This window comes from Ursus arctos, unplaced genomic scaffold (genome assembly GCF_023065955.2).
Source record: "Ursus arctos isolate Adak ecotype North America unplaced genomic scaffold, UrsArc2.0 scaffold_10, whole genome shotgun sequence".
Classification (NCBI taxonomy): Eukaryota; Metazoa; Chordata; class Mammalia; order Carnivora; family Ursidae; genus Ursus; species Ursus arctos.
The window spans coordinates 16,866,061-16,878,082 of record NW_026622764.1 but is presented as its reverse complement, the minus strand read 5'-3'; positions in this window follow the sequence as shown (position 1 = coordinate 16,878,082).

The window sequence follows — 12,022 nt, the reverse complement described above, 5'->3', positions numbered from 1 at the left end:
AGTATAGGCCTTACTAGTTTTAGTAACTTTGGTATGAACAATTATGTATGTATTATGTTTGTGAAAATGGGTATGTATATATGCCCTGTTCTAGAGTAAGATCCTCAAAGGTAAAAGCCACCTGATTCATATACTTATTTCCATTTCTGCCTAAAACCATTCCTTCTACCAGTTAAGAATTCAATAAAAGTTTATTGCATTAATTAAGGCAGACATTTTTTGGTGGAAAAAGTGCTAAACTAAGATACTGAAGAGGTAGACTGAGGAAAGATTTGAGGTTCTTTAATGTTGGCTGGTTTGAGTTTGTAGGTAGGAAATGGAAACCTAAACAAGATTTTTGAACTTGAAAGTCACAATCCAAATTGTACTTTAGAGAGATTAATCTAGCATCATAGACTTTATTACAGCAGGGAGATTTCAGAAGAGGGAGGCAATCTGGGAGTTAATTCCAATAGGTAATTCCAACTAGTTAAGAGGTAATGAGTATCTGAAGTGAAGTGGAACAAATGAAGATGGAAAAGAGAGGACAAAAGGAAAGACTTGTTAAGGTATCAGCTATAATATTTAGGGGCTTATCTTTTTAGGGAATATTATAGAGTGTTTAAAGAATAATGGAACCATTATCATAAAGAGGGAAGTGTGAAGCTTTTTGGTAAAAGATGATTTTGTGTTTTGACATATGACCTGGGGTTCTGTTGGCCATCCAGGTAGATATGTTTAGGAAACAGCAGTTATATTTGGATTTAAGGGAAAAGGTCAATGCTGAAGATATAGATTTTGGATACACTTGCAAAGAGCTAATGACTAAAGCTCTTCTTGATTATTATAATTGTTCTTAGGATGAATTAGAGTGAGGAAGTAAAAGATTACAACAGTCTTTGAATTAGAGCAGGTGTAATATGTCAATGAAAATCCATAACAAGAATGTGAGTAAAAATGAAGAAAATAAGTGAATCTGAATAAAGAATTAGCATACATTTGGGTTAAACTAAAAGTAGCAAATATCTCAAATAATAGAGTCAAAGTAATGATCTCTACATATAGACAGAGGTTAATAATACTATGGTAGTAACAGTCTTTTCTTTGGTTACCATAGAGTTAACGTCCACTTTTTATTTGTTGTATGATATGATCAACTAATTAATTTCTGTCAGCCAGGATTCATGGTGATCTTATTTTGTGCCAAGTGCTAAGTCTAAAAAGTTTGATAAACTAATTTTTACCTCTCAAGGAGCTTTCTGTCCAATAATGTATAAGTCCAGACAGATAGGTGAAAAAGTACAATGGCATGTTTTGCTTATGATGGTAGAAATATCTGTATATTCCATTGTGGGCACCAATGAGCCAGTGGTTGGCTCTGCTTCTGGATAAATGGGAGAATTTGGAAGGAAGATGTTAAATGAGGTGTCTAGAGATAGGGATAGATATCCTCTCTCCCATTCCTAGAGGGAATGGGAGAGAAAGTGAACAGAAAGCATGAGAAGGGGTTTTCCAGATGTCATAACACTGTAAACAAAAACTCAGGAGCACGATATAGCTTGACATTTAATAGAACTTCCAGCATAATGTGTAAATATAGCACAGTTTACTATGGCACGAGATGAAGCTAGATTGGCTATTGGGGGCCCTGTAAAGGAAGTTTGTGTCTACCCTGATGGGGATTCTGTCCTGTAGGAGAGAGTTTGAAATAGGGGAGAACCATGATCTAAAATTTGCACTTTAGAAATGTCCCTGGCCTCAGTGTAGCTGGTGACACAGTGGGGGAAGAGGATAGAGATCAGAGGGAGGATTGGACAGGGTATTGTAATAACCCTGAAATCCAGAGAAGAGATTCAGGTCATCTCCTCTAGGTTAGCAGCAGTGGGGATAGAGCAAAATAGACAGAAATTTTAAGTCATCTCACCAAATTTGGTAATTGTTTGGGTGTAAGAATGAGGGATAAGAATGCAATAATTTTTAGTTATCTTGTTTGAAAAACTAGATGAATAAAGTGACACCCATGAGGTAGGGAAAGTGATAGCAGACATATACCTGTCAGAACAAGTCATGAGGTTGCTTTCAGATATGAGGAGCCTAAAGTTTCCATAGTCATCCAAGAAAAGGTTCTTAGTAGACAGGTATTAAATGGCTTTGGAATACAGGTGAGAGATCAAGGCTGAAGATTTTGGAATCACTGATTTATAAGTAGTATATAAGTTGTTAAGAGGAGGTAAGATTGACTTTAGGAAGAGCATAGGGAAGAAGAAGACACAGAATATAGGATAGAACCCTAGGAATACAAATGTTTCAGGAATATTCAGAGGTATCTAAGAAGCTGTCAAGGATATGGGATCACAAGCAAGATTGGGATTCATGAGAATAATGTTCAGAAAATCAAAGACCTGAAGATATTGAGGCAACTAATTAAAGGAATGACATAATAGCAGGTTGAAAAAAGAATGTCAGTAAATCCATAGCAGAAGGTAGCAGAGGGTGAAGGGAGTGAGGGTCTAGAGAATAAGCCTAATTCAATCTGTAGCAAATCTCTGGGCTGGGAAAAAAAAAAGTGACAATTTATTTGTATATATACACACGCATATCTATAAATATATATATACACACACACACAAATATATATATACATATATGCACACACACACAAACATACAGATATCTATCCCACAGAATGTATGCGTGTGTTCATGTTTTGTAACTGTATTTACCACTTCTCCCTATTGTACTGCAATTTAGCTGAGGAATCTTGCCTTGCTCATTCCTTGTTGTATCCTATGATTCATAATAAAATAAGTCATAACTGTAAAATACTGAAAATATTACTGACAATACAGATATATTGAGGATGCTTTACTTATGAAAATAACAAATTTATTTCTCTGGCCACTTGGCATTCAGTTTGAAATTTTGGTCCATGATATTGATCAGCATCTCATATTAGAATGATCCTATTTATATGGGAAAAGTACCCAAAACAAAATAGGACTCTATTAATCCAGGGTAGGCACAATGCAGGTCTTATTACTCAAGTCTTCTGAGTGGGGATTTATGCTTTGAGATGCACGTAGCGAGAACCACAAACTCTTCATATTTTAGCATCTTTGACACTTCCACACACTGGATGCATTTCTACACCGTACCTGGCACCTTTGAAAATGTTAAGTCACATTAGAATGATTATTTTGAATTCCAGTCCTCTGGAATCAGTGATGCAGAAGGTCTCTTGGTAAAGCTTTGGTCTGAAATAACTATGTGTTTCTTTTCCTCATAATTTGGACTCATATGGTTTATAGAGATTTGGCATGGTCTCGAAAACTTCCCTCCAGCCAGCTTGCCACTCCAGATGGCATTGCCTTTCTGAACAAGCTGAATCCTCTGGTCATGAAGGTAAAATAGCATTTATTTATAAGTCCTTGGCTAGTCTTGCTTACCACTATTATTCACTTCATTGATCATGAATACACAGTTCTTAACTCTTGATATTCCTGGCTGGTGGCAGGCATTCTTAAAACTCTCTAGTCTGATCATCAACAAGTAAAAACTAAATTTTTCAAAGGCATGCTAGTTACTTATACACATGGATTCTGGAAATGTCAAATTAAACATAGAGTTTACCTTTAAGCAGCTTACACTCTAAGCCATTTTTTGAATTATTTAAAAATACAGTTTAGTCTTTTTCTTTTCAATTGACATATTTTTATATATTTAAGCTCACCATTTATGAATCAAAGAATTCTAAAAGCATTCAGCATTTCTGAGGAACACAATTAAGGCTTTAGAAAAAATACATCTTATTTAATCTATCGGTTATATTTAATCAGTTTTTTTTTTTAAGTTCTCAGTTCTAGGATGCTTATTTTATCTCTCACTAGTCCAACAACACAAATATTTGTCCCCAATCTGTCATCTAATTGTTTCTTCAAAATGGAGTATTGACTCAGCACATACAGCTAACTTTACAATACTGAAAATTGAACCATAACAAATATAATAGCTGTGTAAGAGGTACTTAATAGGGATACATTAATTTTAATTTGAAATTTTAAATATTTAACACTATATTTGGTCTTTCTGCAAAACCAACTAATTTCAAAATAAATGTTTTGCTTGCTATAATTTCAAGTAAGTTTTTATAATCTTAGAAAACAATATTTTTTTATAACCACCTACATTTTTTAAATTTTTAGTTGGATTTTATTCTAAGTAGTTCTCCCACCAAATAATCATGGTCATGATGCATCTTCCTGGTAGTCTTTTTGCAGGTACCTCTGAAGGCAGAGAAATTCACAGGCTTGTCCATCTGTCTTTTGTTTGTGTGGGATAGTTTTAATACCCAACTTGTCTATCAAAGAGGTCACATTTTGAACTTATTCAGAGTTTACTATAATATTGCTTAATTACTCAATAATTATTCTTACAGTAGATTTTAAGAACAACACTGATGATCTTGATGAAGATAACATTCCATTTAAACAAAAATACTTATCTCATAACTTCATTAATACAATATCTCCAAATCTCGCAAATAATAGGATTTGGCTCCTTGAATCATTAGCACGTATATGAATATTCCATTCCATCCATTTTTAGTATTTCAGTAAGGTGGCCTAACCGTTATTTGTGCTCTATGTGTAAGAGGCTTTGTAGATGAGCCAGCATTTTTAAGTGTTAAAGAACTTAAAGCATTGTGTTCACTTATGCCCAGTGGCATTCTCTTGGATTATACCTTTGAGCCAGAGAAAAGAGAAATTAGTAAGAAAAAAAAAGTAGAAATTAAAAAATTTATCATAGTTTGCTTCAGCCTAGGACTGGTTACATTTAGTTTTGTGTTGAAAGAGATGGAGAAGTCACTTTTGTTTCAAAGAGAGCTGTGGGAAATAATATGCAGGTCACAGGGGTGTACATTGACCTCCTCCTTTCTCCTTCAGTAAATGAGTCTGAACACTGGTTATGGATTGTATTGATCACATATTAAAATGACAAATGGCCTTCACATTAGCTTCCACACAAGTCTCTTAATGAAACCCATTGTAACTTGTCAGATGTAACTTAAGAATTGAACTAGACGTTGATGGACAAGACCTTCCACTGATCATTGAAAACATGTAGATTCTCCTGATTAAATTGATGCTTCTGACTTTAATGAGCTGCTATTGATTGGGTGTTTACTGCTACAATATATTATTATATTGCTGCTCACAGTGCCATAGTTAAGAGGTTGTAAGCATTTCTGTTATAAATCCTTTTTTTAAAAGCTTGTAGCTCAACCATAAAATAAGCTAGTGATATGATACATAACATGCAGAGTCACTTTGACTACAAATTAGTTTCCACAATTAATACATATGTATATATATATTTAGCAACTTCTATTTTATTTGAATAACCAGGAAAATGAAGGCCTGAGTGTCTATGCATTGTATAAATATGTAATAAAGAGTTCTTTTTGTTGAAGAGATTTAATATGATATGCTTACTGAACTACCTCATATGACCACAAAAAAACAGTTCTAACAGTGGCAAATGGAAAATGACATTTTGCCAGTTTCTCCTTGAATTCAAATCATGGATTGTGAACTTAGTACTTAAGCTAGTTTGAAATACCCCATTATTATTAAAATAATAACAATATAGGACAAGGATTATTCTGAACTGAAGCTGAAGAAATGGGTCTTTTTATTGTACATGATTTTTCAGAACCCTGAGAACATTAAAAATAGTCAAATATTCTTATTTTATTTAACATGGAGGGCTTATTTTGGAGCACATTCTAATTCAAAGAGGGTATTTCTGTTTTTGTTTTTGTTTTTGACAGAAATACCTTTTTTTTTTAAAAGATTTTATTTATTTATTTGACAGAGACACAGCCAGCGAGAGAGGGAACACAAACAGAGGGAGTGGGAGAGGAAGAAGCAGGCTCCCTGCAGAGCAGGGAGCCCAATGTGGGGCTCCCTCCCAGGACCCTGGGATCACACCTGAGCCGAAGGCAGACGCTTAATGACTGAGCCACCCAGGCGCCCCTGACAGAAATACCCTTTTCCCAGACCATTACATTTATAAATGAGATACTATTTTAAGTACCTAGTACATTTTTTTTTTCTACTCTTTGGAGTAGGCATTTAAATGTTTGCTGGATGACTTAGTGAATGGATGAATGAGTGAAAGTTACAGGACTCTTGATTTCATCTCTCTAGTTCTAATGAAAATCTGAATATTACTTTGTCAGAAGAGTATCCGTTTCTGCCTTTACTATAAAACTCCAGTTCTTTTTTCACCTTTCAGAATTTAAAGGAAACAAAGCAAAACAAAAGACAGCTTTTCAGACTACTTGCACCATTAATTGTAGACACTATTTCAGATACATTTTGAGGGTTCCCACACCAGCAGGATACACTAAGACACTTGGGACCTGCTCTTATATAATAAAAGATATCAGTGTGTCTGTTGGATTATGAAATATCACCATGAAACTGCAAACAACACAGCTTCTTTGCACAAAATAGTAAAATCTAAACAAAAGGGAGTTTTCTTAGTACTCTAAAAGGCATATTTTAGATATTGAGTAATGAACTATTGAGCCATTCTTTGAATATATTGTTTATAATATAATATAATGTCTTATATCACTGCTAGATATTGGTCATGTAGGTGGGAGTGCTATAAATCATGTCATATTAGTAACTGCCTAAATGCTATTTATTGTATGTAAAACACTTTCATTCTTTTTTGAGAAAGTAACATGCTATTTCACGTTTCACTATATATATATATATATATATATATATGTATATGTATATATGTATATGTATATATATATGTATATGTATATATATATATAAAATCAATAATTTTACTGACAATATCTTGTTTGATTTTGATGGAATTTAGTGAAGACTTCTTTTAAATGTGACTATAAATCATAATACTCCAGACACAAAGTTGTTGGTTGATTCTGACTAACTTTTTAATGCTTTTAAAGTAAATAGATATATATATATATTAACATTAATATGTTTCCAATGACTGTTTTACATGGTTTCCAATAGAATCTTTCAGTTAACATTTGCTATAATTTTAGTTCAATGAAATGCAGGATGTGCATGAGTAGAGAGTATAGCAATACGTAATTATGCTGAATGACATCTACCATTCAAAGAACCACTAGTTTGTACAATTCGATAGAGAAACATATTCAGGAAATTCAACTCACCTTTCTGGCTATATAATGAAGGAAAGATTGTTGGAGAAAGAATTTGAGGGCCAGATTCTCTGTGCACTAAAATCAATGGGAGTTTTATAGTAGGAGTATCTGAGCCAGATTATTTCTCTCCCTGCCAGAGTGTGGTTCACTGAGCTATGCAGCTTTATAATTGCCACAAGTATTAAAGCTGGACGGAATTTTTTTCAGTTTTATCCACAAACACAAAAGGTAGGCTAAACTAGAATAATCTTAGTGGGGCATTTGAATGAGTATCTCCAGAATGATCTTTTTAATTTCCAAATAACATTTAGAAGAGTTGTAAGGTGTTTTTTTTTTCTACACAATGTGAGAAGTAATAAAAGGAAGAGACATATTAATGCTAATTCCTAAGACTGTAGGAAAAAAATGTTTTCTCTCAATCATTTTGTAGACCATGTGAAAACTGACTAGTTCCCCAAACTGTGATGATACTCTGTAGACAATTTTCTTTTGCCTTATCCTCTTAATAGATATGCAAAGCTGATTGATTATATATCACTGAATTCTATCATTCTCAGTTTTCTTTTCTTGGGTGAAATCTCCTTGGAACAGTGTTGTGGGGGTGGGGAATGCCAGAAGAGGGAAAAAATGAAATGAAAAGCAGGGCAGAAAAAGCAGAAAATGAAAGGATATTAAATCTCAAGAAAAAGAATAAGAAAAAAGAGAATACAGACCATATGCAGTTGTACAACTATCAGCTTCTAGCTAGCGTCCATGAAAGGAAATTGTGTTTCTTGGTTCTCTGTTGTCTGCACTTCCTTAGAACCCTCAACTACTAAATCAATGTTCCACCCCTGGTATCTGAATAATTGTCTATACTTGTGGTAATCACTCAGGCTCAGAACTTGACCCTCAGATCTAAAGGAGCTAATTCTTGAGTTCAGCTCATTCTGAATTAAGTACAGACTTTGAAACAATGGAAAGTCTGTAGGTCCGTAGGGAGTGTCATGTTATTGCATCTTCCCTCTCTGAGACGGCCATTAGCTAACCCATCATCTTTCTTGTTTATAGTCAAGGATAATATGTATATTTCTGACCTTCAACAATGCTATGTCCACAACACTCCCACACTGAAAGCATTTCTATAGAAACAAAAAAGAATGAGGAAAATATTTATCACTTATATTGTTCTAGGATTTTTCTTTTCACAAGTTGCTTAAAATAGGCATGCTTGTGGTATAGGAAACAACTCCTCTAAGGTATAATGAGGCACAGAGTGTCCTGTTTATGAAAAAGTGATATACACCTTTTGCTAAACCATAATGCAATTCATCCTTCATTAGAAGTGCATGCTAAGATAGGAACATTTTCCCCCTACCGTGAGCGAACACTTTCCAGAGACTAATCTAGAGAAAGCAAACTGTTTCATGAATGTGTCAGTGTGTGGAGATATTTGAAAAGGTACCCAAATAAGAACTGTTCTGAGGAAAATCTTTGGTCATCCACAACCTCATTGTTTTTTAGTGAAACGAAACAGAAAGGAAAGTTAGCAGCTTACCTTCCGAAATCAGAAAGTGTTCTTTTGTTCTTAGTTTCTCCAGTTACAGAATCTGGAATTAAAAGTGAGTTTTAATTTATGGAGAAGATGATTTGGAATGTGCCAATCTAACAAACACAGGACAAATTCTACAGCTAAAAAGAGACACTAGGAAGGTAATTAGCAGCTGCTGAGTTTGTACATAAAACAACTTTCAGGCATGAGAAGAGTCTTGGTCCTTCTAATTGTATATTGTAGAGAGGAAAGCAAAGCCTGTAGAGCAGAACTTCCAATCTAAGTGTTGATATTTTGAAACAAGTAATTGTTGTGAGGGGTCTGTCTTGTTTATTGGGGGTATTTATCAGCATCCCTGGCCTCTACCCACCAGATGCCCCTTGTACTCCCCCTTCCATAGTTGTGACAACCAAAACTATCTCAAGACACTGACGGACATCTCCTGGGGGACAAAATGCTTACCTCTACCCATTGAGAACCACCACTCTAGGGTAATCCTAGCCCAATTTCTTTTTTATTTTTCATTTCTTATGGAGACAATGCAAATAATAATTATACTTATTTCATGGAGTTGTCAGAAAGATTAAGAAATTAAAGTGCTCAGAACATTGTCAGGCACATAGTTAATGTGTGGGGAAAGTACAGAATTATATCATGGGCAGAACATTATGAATGGCAGTTGCTCTAAACATAGAATGGGCATGCTTTCACTATTACAACCATTTGGTCATGAGATGGGTTGATATCACCTGTGTTTGTATTTATGTTCAGGGTCATTACACTCATTATATGGCTCCCAATCATTTTCTCTTTTCAATAATATTAGGTAAGGATTTCCCCTTTACCTGCAAGGACTAATAAGCCAGAAATTATAATAGGAATAAATTGTTTAATTTTATGTGGAAAGGATTTGAGACTTAAATTTATATTATGATAATGCATGAAGTAATTCACTCTTCTATCTCCAAGCAAAAGTAAGAGGAAATCTGACTTTAGCATGTCAAGAACAAGGCCACACACTTTGGGCAGAATTGAATTTTAAAAATAGCTCTGTGATCCTGGCAAAATTAACAAGCTCCCTACTTAGATTTTTCAAAGATTTTTTTTGTAATTTTTAGATTTCTTCAGAGAGTTTATTTACAAGATGAGAAAGGACACTTTGAGAAAGAGAAGAGGTATGCAAGCTGGTGATTTGTTGACATCAGTGTGGAACCATCACATTAGATTAATAAGCTGCCTTGTAGGACTCACCGCATAGGTATTTTCCCCATGGTTTTCTTACTGATTCTGGGCCATACACATGTTGCATATAGGCTGATGAATTTAAGAACAGATCTAATGATTGTTTAACGTAGCCTGGAAAACAGCTTTCAAAAGTCATTAGGCCTACAAAATGATAGGGTTTACACCCTTGAGACATCATTCTACAGACAAATGGATTTCAGTTTGAATTTTCTCTCTTAATTCATTGCAAGTCTGCACATAATTCATTAGGCCAGTAAAATTTTTGTTCCACTGGAAAGCATTCTAATGCTGAAGTCAAAAGCTGTATTAAAACTATGGTTCTACCACTTTATAGCTGTGACCTGGGCATGGTAACATAATTTCTTGGACTTCAGTTTCCTGCAATGTAGAGATTGATCTAGACCGTGGTTCTCAGTGTGTGAGCCAAGAGCCAGCAGCATTAGCATCACTTGGGAAACTTACAAATGCAAATTCTCAGGCTCCACACCAGACAGACTGGATCACTCTGGGAATGTGACCAAGGTACTTGTGAATTAACAAGTGCTCCAGGTGATTCTGATTCATGATAAAGTTTTAGAATCACTACTACTTCAGGGATCGGCAAATATTTTCTCTATAGGGCCAGAGAGTAATACAATAGTCCCTTCCCCTTACCCATGGGGGATGTTCCAAGACCCCTAGTGGAAGCCTGAAACCGTGGATATACCAAACCCTCTATATAAAATTCTTTCCTATAGGTACATGACTATGACAAAGTTTACTTTAGGCACAATAAAAATTAATAATACTAATAAAACAGAACAATTGTAACAATATAGTGTAATAAGTTATGTGAGTGTGGCCTCTCTTGAAATACCTTACTATATTGTACTCACCCTTTTTCTTGTGATGATGGGAGATGACAAAATGCCTATGTGATGAGATGAAGTGAAAGATCTAGACATTGTGATACAGCATTAGGTCACTGACCTGGACTTCAGTTGATCATGGATCGGGCACGACTACCGTATTTTAGGCTGTATGGAACAAGAAGCAAAATCAAGTATATTATGTAGACATTTATATAAAAAGAAAATATTTTTCTTGACATAATTTAATCATAATAAGAACATTTGTTGTTGTTGCTATATATGTCTACTGATGTAAAGAATGGAATCTTCTTTAGAAAGGATACTAGTTTGATGAATTAGATTTCAAAGTTAATGTTCCCTCTCATCAAATTGATTTCATATATTCATCTGTTAAAGTCATTCTTATTTCATGGGCCTTACAAATGGGATGGCAAACTGGATTTGTCCTGCAAGCCACCCCTAATATATAGGGCCTCTAAAGTCCTTTCTATCTCTACACTTTTATAAGTCTACCTGCATCAATGCTGGCTTTCCTTAGTTACCTTTGTTTTTTTTTTTTTTTCTACTCTTCAGGTAAAATTAAGACCCAAATAACAAACCCTGGCCCTCCATCCTCAACCTAACCCCATCCACCCACACCACCACTGCATGTAGATCTTTCATGAAAACTAAACAATAAATGACTGAGCTATAAAGTACAAAGTGAGTCCTATATTCCTCACCTTATTTCTTCCAGAGTGAAGCCAAATAGTAATAATGATCTTCTAGTTATATTTGAAATATCCTGTAGAACCCATCAGCAATATTCTTCATAAGCTCTTTATTGTCTTTTGGGGAAAAGACTTTTAAAAGTCAACAGTGTTTCAGAGATCAGCTGAAATAAAATATATCAAAGTCCTGTGTTCTTCTAAATAAGATATAAGCAGGAACTTAATATCCGAAGCAATTACCTGTTATCAGATTGTGAATAAGACATATTATTCAGATTCTCTTTTATCCATTCAGGTGGGAATACTGGATACAGATATCTTTTTTAATCAAAGTTTCCATCTTAAGTAAAAACATTGAGAGGGCACAAATTAGTTGAATCAATTCATTTGCTTTTGCCGGAAGGTTGCCTCCTGCAATTAATTCAATTGACTAGTTTAATTTCTTTATACATTCATTAGGGCATTGATGAGGATATGATTATTCAGTTTT